Raw genomic sequence first — 11,422 nt, 5'->3', positions numbered from 1 at the left:
TGTTTGAACTGAAAACAACTACCAGCGTCAGTCGTTTCGAGTCGCGCACGTAACAATAAGAATGTGTATTAGAAGCAATTATCGGCTGCATTCATAAAGACTTCACATGAGTATGTGACAAAGTCAAATAATCTTTATTGCTGATAAGGTGTTTAAAACAACACAAAGTTGGCAAGAGTGGTTATTAGAAGGCATTCAAAAGATTAATGATCATCTGTTCATGAAAAATATATATTGAATTACAATTTGTATAACAAACACAATTTTTTTTTACAAGATTTTGGCGTCTTTTTCTTTGAATTAGAACAATACAGTTATAAGGTACTTTTGGTTTATAACAGCAAATCTGCTTGCTTTTATGTTAGTTTAGACGTGACGTCAATCACAATGACACATGACAATTTTTACTTCAGTTTCATCCCAATGAATGTAATACAAACTCCGATTTCCTAAATGAATGAGACGCCTGAGTAAACAACAATTCTGTCGTTGATAAAATCATTGATTCAGTTTAAAAATAGTTATGAAATTTAATTTATTTATACGACATTGTTCTATATTATTTAATAGGAATTATGTATGTTATTATGCTTAGGCCTAGTTATCGACAATTAGCTTTTGTTTTTCACTGTGTGGGAGCGACTGGTAGGAGTAACGGCGTGGCAATACTACAAACTGACCAACCATCTAAAAAGTGGTGATCCGAGAATAGCGGTCACTCATTGACAACGGACACTTTGGCCATTTCCCTTGTCTGACCGCTGTTTTCAGTTTTTAACTGTATATCACATAATTAAGCATTAAAAGCAAAAAACCAAGAACTATTTTTGTATAACAGCACTGAGTTACAATTTTCTAACTATATGAACAAACTGTAAAAAAAATCTTATGATGGTTCAGCAAACAAGAATATTAGTTTATTTAACTTTTCAAAACCATAAATCATTTTATGAGTTTCAGTTTTATATTGCCACAATTGATAACTCAACACAACAAATAATTTCTATCATATCTTAGTTTTATATATAAATGTATTTCCTCATGCATTGTTCAATATAAATATAAATTATTTAACAATTATTGTGCATGGTTTTATTGAGAACAAAAAAGCTGATGTTGTCAACTAAATAACTTAATTGCTATGTTTTGTCATTCATTTCTTCTTCATTTCTCATATAATGGTGGGTAGAGGTGATGGCTTTGTCAATTCTTCTTTTTTGTCGCTCATGGTTTGAATTTGTATTGAGACAAAACACTGAGTATGAAATATGCAATAATGAATAATTTCTTTTATTGTATTTAAATTAATATTTACTTAATATAAGATTTGAATAAATAAAAATAAAAGGTATTAAATATTTTTTATTTTGTTGCTGTTTTTGCCAAGTTTTGAGCTGTATCTTTAAATTTGCATTTTTTCCTGCACCAAAGATAACAGTTTTGTCTGATAGGTGTATGTGTACTTTATTTTTCGTGATTGCATGGGAAATTTCCCATAAGGCCATTGTACCCAAACTGCTTGTTAGTTGTGTTACGGGTGCGAGTTACAGAGACATCCCAGGGTCTTTTAGTCCCAAGTGTAAAGCATCTGGTACACTTAACCTCAGTTAAATGTCTCGTGCAAAAGACAAGTAAGTGAGGTACTGTTCATCAGGTTATTGAATCTGCAACCGCTTTTTTCTGGCACTAGTGTTTAACCAGAGAACTGCTCTGGTCTGATTGGATTCTTTTGTTCGAACTATTGGGTAAAAGCTAGGTGTAGTGGATATAGCGTCTGCCAAGGGACCGGTAGATTATATGTTTAATCCCCACAAGCACTGGTTGTACCAAGGACTCGGAATAGTGAGCATTTCAATAATCCTTTGGTTTTTGAGCAATAGATATAAAATGAATACTGGTACTTTAAAACTTAAACTAAACTTGACAGTTTGAACAAGTATGTGATTTGCATTAAGTTGTAATAGTGATTTATACCACCTTCTTGATTTTAAATATATTACTTGCCATTATAACCATATATCAGAGGTTTCTTCTATACAACCTTTGTCTTGTGCGTTATTATTTCTCAAATTTGTGCTGTTTTTATCAAGGATATGCATGGTAATGATATGGGTTACAGCAATAGAAAGAAAGCAAGTGCAAAGTTCCTGTTGGATCACATTTTATCTGTATGTATAAAATTAAGTTTTGAGATGTCTGTCTGACAATCTGGCTATTTGGCCTGTAAAAATTATATGATACAAAAATGCTTAGTATCCAGGACCCTACCTTATTAATAATTGTACGACACACAACTGCATTTAAGGTTCACAAACAAGCATTTGTGACCAGTATGCTCCTAAAATAAAGAGGATATGAACCTTGAAAGGCAAGGAATATAATACTCACGAATAATCTGCTTAAAAAAATTGTATTTTACTTAAATTTGTGGTACGTTATTTAATAAGATGGGTTTTACAATCTGGTTCTCTGAACATGAGTATACACTATCTGCATTATGAGAAAATGAGTCTTGTGTCATTTGTGCCAAGCATAGCTCCAGAATAGCCCTGTCTGTTAATAAGACCACAAAACCTTGTGTGACTGTATAACAGAACGGACATACTGTACAACAGAACGGACATACTGTATAACAGAACGGACATACTGTATAACAGAACGGACATACTGTATAACAGAACGGACATACTGTATAACAGAACGGACATACTGTATAACAGAACGGACATACTGTATAACAGAACGGACATCGTAGCCCTTGACCTGACTTTGCAATTGTGCAGGCTGGTATGGATCTAGGCTGGCATCATATGGCATTAGATCCCTTTCTTGCATATCACAAGACACTGATCTTTACTTTCTAAACAGATAAAATATTGATGAATGAAAAACTGTAATTTAAGTTCATAAGTAGTAGCACCATGAAAAAAGATAAGTTTTATTCAATTGCAAATCAGTTTCTATACAGCAGAAAATTCTTTCATGTACATTAGGCATGTAGATTGTGGGGACATTAGCACATTCTTCACAGAGACACAATTAAGGTTCAACAACAAGCACAAGTGAACGTTTTTTGTTGGTGGTAACTTGCTTGTCATACATTTCTTTGAAGTAAACAATATTTGATTGATGGAGCCCTAATTTTTAAGATCGTTTAATTTATCAATTAATGTTTATATTTAACATTCCTGGCTGATAATCATAAATTATGTTGGTTAAATATTGCTAGAATAAAATGTTAGCAGCGTAAATATTAGCGTTATTTCATACCAATATTATTTCCATATAATTTAGTACATCAACAACACTGGAAATGCTTTATCTGATTATTACTTTTATTTGAATCTCAGAGTAATTTTCCTTATTCAAATTGTTGACTACTGGTTATCCCTGAATGAGCAGGCTAGTCCTTCCTAGAATATGGAGAAGAATGCAGGCCTTGGCCTTTGATGTCAACAGTCAATTTTAAGGCAAGAACCATATCTTAAAAAAATAAACAAAGTAATGTGTAGAAGTACAACACTCTGTTCAGTTTAAGGGATTTTTTGCATGAAATTAAATCTTAACAGATTTTTTTCTTACGTCAGTGTTCGGGCATTATCATGCCCTGCTTATTATAAAAATAATGGACGCTTGACCTAAGCTTTTATGCAATACAAGACATAATACAGCCCAATAACAAACATTTCCATTTACAAATATTAACCAGATCTTATATTCCATTGTTGATGGACAATAAACATTGCTAATAACGAAATAGTTTTACAATGTTGCTAAAGATTATAGTAGGAAGGGATTAGTCCTATTCAAGTTATTTCTCAATAAAATATGTGTGTTTTTCCTATATACATGTATAACTTCATGTTGACCTTGGTTATTGTATTCCTTTTAAAATCGATCTTTCTTCGAAATGATGTTTGTTTTGTATTTAATTGAAACGCATGCTGTTATTGCATATGTATGTTTATGCTGATGAGCTGTATATATGCATCAGTCAAAATAAACTATTAAGTTCTGTTCTGTAATATGTCGGATAATAGTTCAGATGGACTCAATAATTTGGATATTGTCACAAGAAACCTGTAAATAAATACAAACAGGTTAAGAATTGCATAGATTTTATTCGGTATAACCAACAAGAAAATAAGACACTTATTAATATCACAGAAATATATTAATGGTAAAAAGACATTATTATCTATTTAAATAATTTACATATATTTTACAATTTACTACATTCTTCCTTGAACATATTTAAAATGTTGATAAAATACATAACAAGAAATAAATAAAGCATTAAACGTGTTAACAGTATTTTGGGTAATCTAGTACATATAACGTTGCTTACTTGTACAAAGTAATGTCTTCTCTTGTATATACATAAATGATTGTCAAATAATGTATAACAGATGATTATAAACAAAAAAGAACAGTACATGTACATGCAATTTTGCATCATATTATGAATGCAATAATAGTAATGGGAAGAATATCAGAAATTTAAGACTAGTGTTACATTTAAATGAAACAAATATAAAGTATGACATTACTACATATAATAATTTTACATTTAAGGAAAAGCATTAATTTACTCATATATACTACAATATATTATGCCAAAAATAAAACTAACAATTATTTTATTTTATTCATATTAAGAATATAAGTAAAATGAGGGTCTTAATTAAACAACTATACACATGTACATAATAAACATGTAAAGTTAAAGGAAAGTTATAATTGTCATGTATGGTTAGAACAAATCTACATGGTATTCATGACTTTCTAATTAAGTGTACAAGAAACTTAACCCTTTGCATGCTGGGAAATTTGTCGTCTGCTGAATTTATAAAATTAGCATTTTATTTGATTTTTTTTCAAAGAATACTATCAGAATAGCAAACAGTTTGGATCCTGATGAGACGCCATGTTCTGTGGCGTCTCATCTGGATCCAAACTGTTTGCAAAGGCCTTCAAAATTCGGTTCCAGCGCTAAAAGGGTTAACATACAGTCTTTCAATACATTGAATGTCAAATACTGTGTTGCATGTATCATACTAATCCCATTCATTAGCATAGCAGAATTTAACCCTTTCAGTGCGGGAACCAAATTTTTAAGGCCTTTGCAAACAGTTTGGATCCAGATGAGACGCCACAGAACGTTGCGTCTCATCAGGATCCAAACTGTTTGCTATTCTGATAATATTCTTTGAAAAAAATCGAAGAAAATGCTAATTTAAGAAATTCAGCAGACGACATTTTAGCAGACGACAAATTTCCCACCATGCAAAGGGTTAAGCAGGGTATGGAGACTGACATACAGCACATACATTTGTCAAAAGCAGCTGAGAAAGAAGAGAACACACAGCCCACCGGATTGTCCTTGCCCTTTGAAAGTATCATTTACATTTTCCTACATGGAATGGTCAAGGTAAATGGAACTTAAGTTTTTAACTGCCAAAATGCGCACTGTAACCAAAATTTGACATAAAGAACATAATGTGTATTTTTTGTGGGGCAGAGTTACCGCCTTAGTCAGACACCATCTATTATGATTACAAAGACATAGATTCGTTTTCAACTTAATATTTTGATGCATTGGTAGTCCCTTAGAAAGTTATATTTAATTAACGACCTTACTTACTAGATTAAAGCTTTTAAGGCTACATTTCCAACCCTTAGATACTGATGAGCAGCAAACAGCATAAAACCTACACAGACTGCGAGTTACTCGCCGACTGTTCTCGTTTTATGCTGTTTGCACATAGCCATTTTCACTTTGTTTCTAAGTGGGGAAGGGTTAAACAGAAATCCATCTTGCATGCTAACCGTAAAGCAAGCATATACTTTATGATCTTTTTTTCAAAACAGATAACATGCTGATGAATAAAAAATTGCAATAGAAACCTACAATAAAAGTTCTGAAGAAAGAGTAGCAAGAAATAAGCAAAGGCACAGTATTTTTCAAGAAATAAGCAAAGGCACAGTATTTTTCAAGAAATAAGCAAAGGCGCAGTATTTTTCAAGAAATAAGCAAAGGCACAGTATTTTTCAAGAAATAAGCAAAGGCACAGTATTTTTCAAGAAATAAGCAAAGGCACAGTATTTTTCAAGTGCAAGTAATGTTATGCCTTAAAGGGGCCTTTTCACAGATTTTGGCATGTTTTGAAGTTTGTCATTAAATGCTTTATATTGATAAATGTAAACATTTGATCTAAAAAGCTCCAGTAAAAAATCAAGAATACAATTTTAAAAAGAGATAAAATGTAACCCTCAGCGGGACTCGAACCACTGACCGCTGGAGTCCTGGAGTAAAAACTCTACCAATTAGACCGCTCGGCCATTCTGCCAAGTATGTATAACAGACGTATTTTATACTTCATATAGGCAATCTTCGTAGTTTAACAAAATATAACGACAACAACAGAACTCTTCAAATTATTCAATCGTTTCGCGTTGCAACGCTTTATAATTTTCAGGTTTCAAATCGTCGAAAATTGTATATAATGGCTATATTAGAGAATTGTAAATGTTCAGTATTACTGTTTCCTCACAAATATCATAACTCAAATGAAAATTTGCGAATCTGAGACAACTTTTTTCAATTTTGTCAATTTACCAAAACGTGAAAAGGCCCCTTTAAAGCAGAAAACAACTTCATGTACACAAGACATGTGAATGTACACCCATTTATCAGTGCAGATTTGTTGATACCACAGACAAAATTTTTGGTCTGCAACAAACAAGTAAACTTGTCTGCAGCGGCGTAGTTTTTTTTCAATACCTGTAGATGATAATTCTGGAGATATTAAGTACACAAAAGTTAACCAAAAATGTCTAGATACAAAAAGGGCATAATTTTGCTAAATTACAAGTCAGAGTTATGGGCCTTGGCCAGTGACCTAACAAAATCATTCCTTACACATGCGTGACTTTTCAGTATGACTACCTGTGGTACATGGAGTGTTGCATTCAAACTTTAATCATAGAATTATGTGGACATCAATGCCAATAAATGATTTAGTAGAACAGCTCAACTATTTGATGAATAACTCAAACTATTCGATGAAGAGCTCTTTCTCTGTGTGTCTTGTTCTGTGAAAGCTGGTCAAAATGCATGTGCATAAAGTGTCGTCCCAGATTAGCCTGTGCAGTCCGCACAGGCTAATCAGGGACGACACTTTCCGCCTAAACTTGATTTTCGGTAAGGAGGGACTTCCTTGAAACTAAAAATACGATTAAAGCGGAAAGTGTCATTCCTGATTAGCCTGTGCGGACTGCACAGGCTAATCTGGGACGACACTTAATGCACATGAATTAAGCCCAGTTTTCTCAGAACAAGACACATGTAATGAAAAGTCAAGCTTAAAAAGCTTTAAGGTATATAAGTGCTTAGTAATTTTTTACCAAAAAACGATACAAAACACTTAAATTAACACACATTCCTTGTGTGTTGACAATTATGTAAGGGGGATCTTTATTTTTAATGATTTTTAAAGCAAGTATAATAATTTGTATGTTTATTTATTTTTGTAGCCATTTTTTCTTCAGCTTTTACTATTGCTTTTTTCATTGATCTTTGACTATTACGCCACATAAATGGTTATCAATTACAATTAATATCTTTCCTCAATTCATTTACTGATTTAATATTGAATGATTGAAATGAAGTATTGCAGAAATATTGATTCTACCACAGGGACACTTTTTAATGACATTTTGACCTCTCACATCACAGCAATCTATATTCGGGCAATAGACAGGAGGTAAAGATTTATATAGTTGATCTATTGGAAACAAATCTGAATTACTCTTTTAAATATTTATATCAACAGGTGGTGTTTTTATATTACAAAACTGCCTTGTTCACAATCAAATCAGATTTCAAGTAAGTGGGATAGGCAATGAGGGAAAATGGATATGATCAAAACAAGCTGGTAACTACAGCAAATAAACAAAACCAGTTCAGATTAGAATGAAAATCAAATACAGGTGAACCTGTGTTAAGCACCCTGTCAAAGGAGGTGGTCAAAGTAACTGACTAAACCTTTCCCCCATAAGAAGCAAAAAGAGAATAGCTTTTGCAACCAGCATAAAACCATAACAGCCTGCCAGTCGCTCGCAGTCTGTTCAGGTTTTATGCTGTTTGCTGCTCATCAGTATGTAAGGGTTATTAATGATGCCTTTAACCCTTTCCCCCCATAAGTAGCAAAGTGAAAATGGCTTTTGCAACCAGCATAAAACCATAACAGCCTGCAAGTCACTCGCAGTCTGTTCAGGTTTTATGCTGTTTGCTGCTCATCAGTATCTAAGGGTTATAAATGATGCCTGTAAAACTTGAATCTCGTAAGAAAGGTCTTTAATTTAATTTAACTTTCTAAGGGACTACAAATATATGTACAAATATGTATACATATTTGTATGGCAATCTTGAAATGTCTTAAGTCTAAACTTTCAGATTAATACATTGAGTTCTACTTTTAGATGATTGTAGTTTTCAATTATGCCTTTGTTTTATAACATATTAATCATAGTTACATTTATAAGTGTGGTAAATTTATAACATTCAAATTATCAGACCCAGATAAATTTGTTAATGTTATTAGCAAACCACATCATGCTTACAGTGCATTTATGTATAATTGTACCTCAAAAGCTTAATAACGTTCAAACAAATACAAATACACTAAATAACATCACCATTTTATATCAGGTTGATGTTCAACTATAATCCCATTAACTGTAAATAATATAAAGACTATTATCAATATTATTTAAAGTTCAAGTCTGAAATTATTAAATAATATAATAAATGTATTCTATTATTAACATGATTATATAGATAAATTATATTTTTTCTATAAAATTTTAATAAATTAGTATATTTCTTTAAATAAATAAGGCAAACATTGAACCTCTGGTAATCGTATGTTTTGATTGTCACAAATTTGACAAGGCACAACATGTTTAGTGACATTTGCACATGCGTTATGAGGTAGTAAAAAGAAACAAACCAATACAGTAAACATTGATACAAATATGCACAATACAATCGTTATAATTAAGCTTCTTTTTAGCTTAGGATTACATTACTTAACCCAGATGTAATGGACATGACATGTAACAGATATTACTGTGAAATCAATATTATTTGTTTGACACTAATTTATTTATTTTTTGGCAGGTCCACTTAACAACAAAATCATATGCCCAATTAACATTCCAGCCTTAAGTCATATATCATACATAATTTTAAAAAATCCACAAACAAAAATGCCAGATTTAATGACTCCATGCAAATGTGAATGTATATAAATCAATCAACAGCTGTTAACATTGTGTTAACACTCAAATAAATGCCCCCAAAACACATAATCATTGAACTTGAAACAGCCAAATCAAGCTTTTACATTGAATATTTATATTATAAATGATGGCACAGTACAGTAAAAGGTCAAAAGTTTAATAGATCTAATTTTATATGAAGTGTGAACTGTTAACTGCTTTTTTACTAAGCAGTAAAAAACCTCTTTGAACTGCTATTTGTTTTTATTGCAGTTTATTTCAAGGCAAAGCTTAATAAGCCAACTGCAGAAATGCTATTGAACCCAAAATAACGATACTTAATTTAAAAATAAGAAAAATGAAGAATTTGAATATATTTCTTATTATACAAATAGAGTCAAGTGAAATATTGAATATTGTACATATGATGGAAATGTGAAACTATAACAAGATGACTCAAGATTGATCTGTCAATGCATGCTGTTTACAAAACAACAAAAAACAAGGATACTTCAATATGAAAAGTGGACACGATACAAACACCATAAAGGTATAAATGCAATATTTCACGACAACCTCTTCATATAAGTAAATACTGGGTAATAAACTCTTGTCATTCAAGTTAAGGTATTAAAGCTCTGTGAAAACCATGCAATCATTTCTAATTTTACCAATTATGACATTGACCTTGAATGCAAACCTAAATGACATCTATATAATTAAACTGTATACAGAAGTATGAAGTTTCCTCCCAAAACTAGATTCAATTTTTTAGAGACAAAGACTTGGCCGAAAACAGTATGCTGGTTAAGCTTGCCTGTCAATATAATCCAATTAAAGTTGCGTAATTTGTCTAGAAATGTGTATTTAATCTTAAAAAACTCTGCAAAAGTAAATTTTACACATATGGCAAATGTATAAAGGGAATTGTTCACAGATTTTGGTATGTTTTGAAGTTTGTCATTAAATGCTTTAAATTGATACATGTAAACACTGGAACTATTAAACGAGCTCCGATATATAACAAGAATAAACTTCCAGAAAAAAAAGAAAGTAATCCGGACCAATTAAGGCTCAAACCACTAACCCTTGGAGTAAAAGTCTAGCGCTTAAACCACTTTGTCATCTGTGATGCTTTAGTTAACGCTTTATTTTATAAATTATATAAGCAATTTATATAACTCTCTAAATTATTCAATCTTTTTGTGTTTGTAACGCTTGATAATTTTCAGATTTTCAAATCTTCAAAAAAAACATATAATGGATATTTGTGAGCATGGTAAATGTAAATGCAAAAAAGCATAGCTAAAACAAAAATTTACAATTCTGAAACATTTTTGTTTTGGTCATTTTATCAAACTGTGGACAGGTCCCTTTAAGAACACATCCTGGTTTATTATAAGGCACATGCAAAATTAATGGCAATTCAGCTACAGTTATAACACCAGTGAATACAGTTATTACAACGTCAAATCAGCACATTATTTTTTCGTAATATGTATTACCATTTTGGTCCCTATGCATCAATAATGTTTCATGGCTACTATCTTTCTTTTCTGTGAAAAAGAGAAAATGGAAGTTTATATACAGGGCCTTGGGGGGGGGGGGGGGGGTATTTATTGTTTTACTTTTTTATGTATAGTAATCAAGATTAAATGTCTTGAAATAAAGATTTGTGAATATGCAATATCCATTATTTTGATTTTTTGTTTGGAATTTACTGTTTTAAGTAACTTTAATCACAAATTGCTTGAAATTTACATACCAAACAATTATTGTTTGTAAATTGACCCTAAAATTTCATGCATATAGGTCATCTTCCCAAAATGATAAGAAAAAGCTCTGATAAATTGAAATGGAGGACTGACCCCAAACGAAAAAAATATGTATATACGACATCAATAATAACAAAAATGAAGACTTTGTTTTTTTCTACACTTTAAACTGAATACTACATAAAATTTTAATCTTAGGCACCAAAACAATAGCTGCATATCTTGTGTTTATATTTTTTCATATTTAACCTAAAACATCTCTTAAGTGGTTACAAAATATTATTGATTCATCCATATAAACATTACTCAAATGTCATTCTTTGCTATAGATAATTTTAAAAAGTACTGTTGTAAAAAAAAAC

Source organism: Dreissena polymorpha, chromosome 5 (assembly GCF_020536995.1).
Source record: "Dreissena polymorpha isolate Duluth1 chromosome 5, UMN_Dpol_1.0, whole genome shotgun sequence".
NCBI classification, from domain to species: Eukaryota; Metazoa; Mollusca; class Bivalvia; order Myida; family Dreissenidae; genus Dreissena; species Dreissena polymorpha.
The sequence above is the reverse complement of the archived record's forward strand: the minus strand, read 5'-3'. Positions refer to the sequence as shown.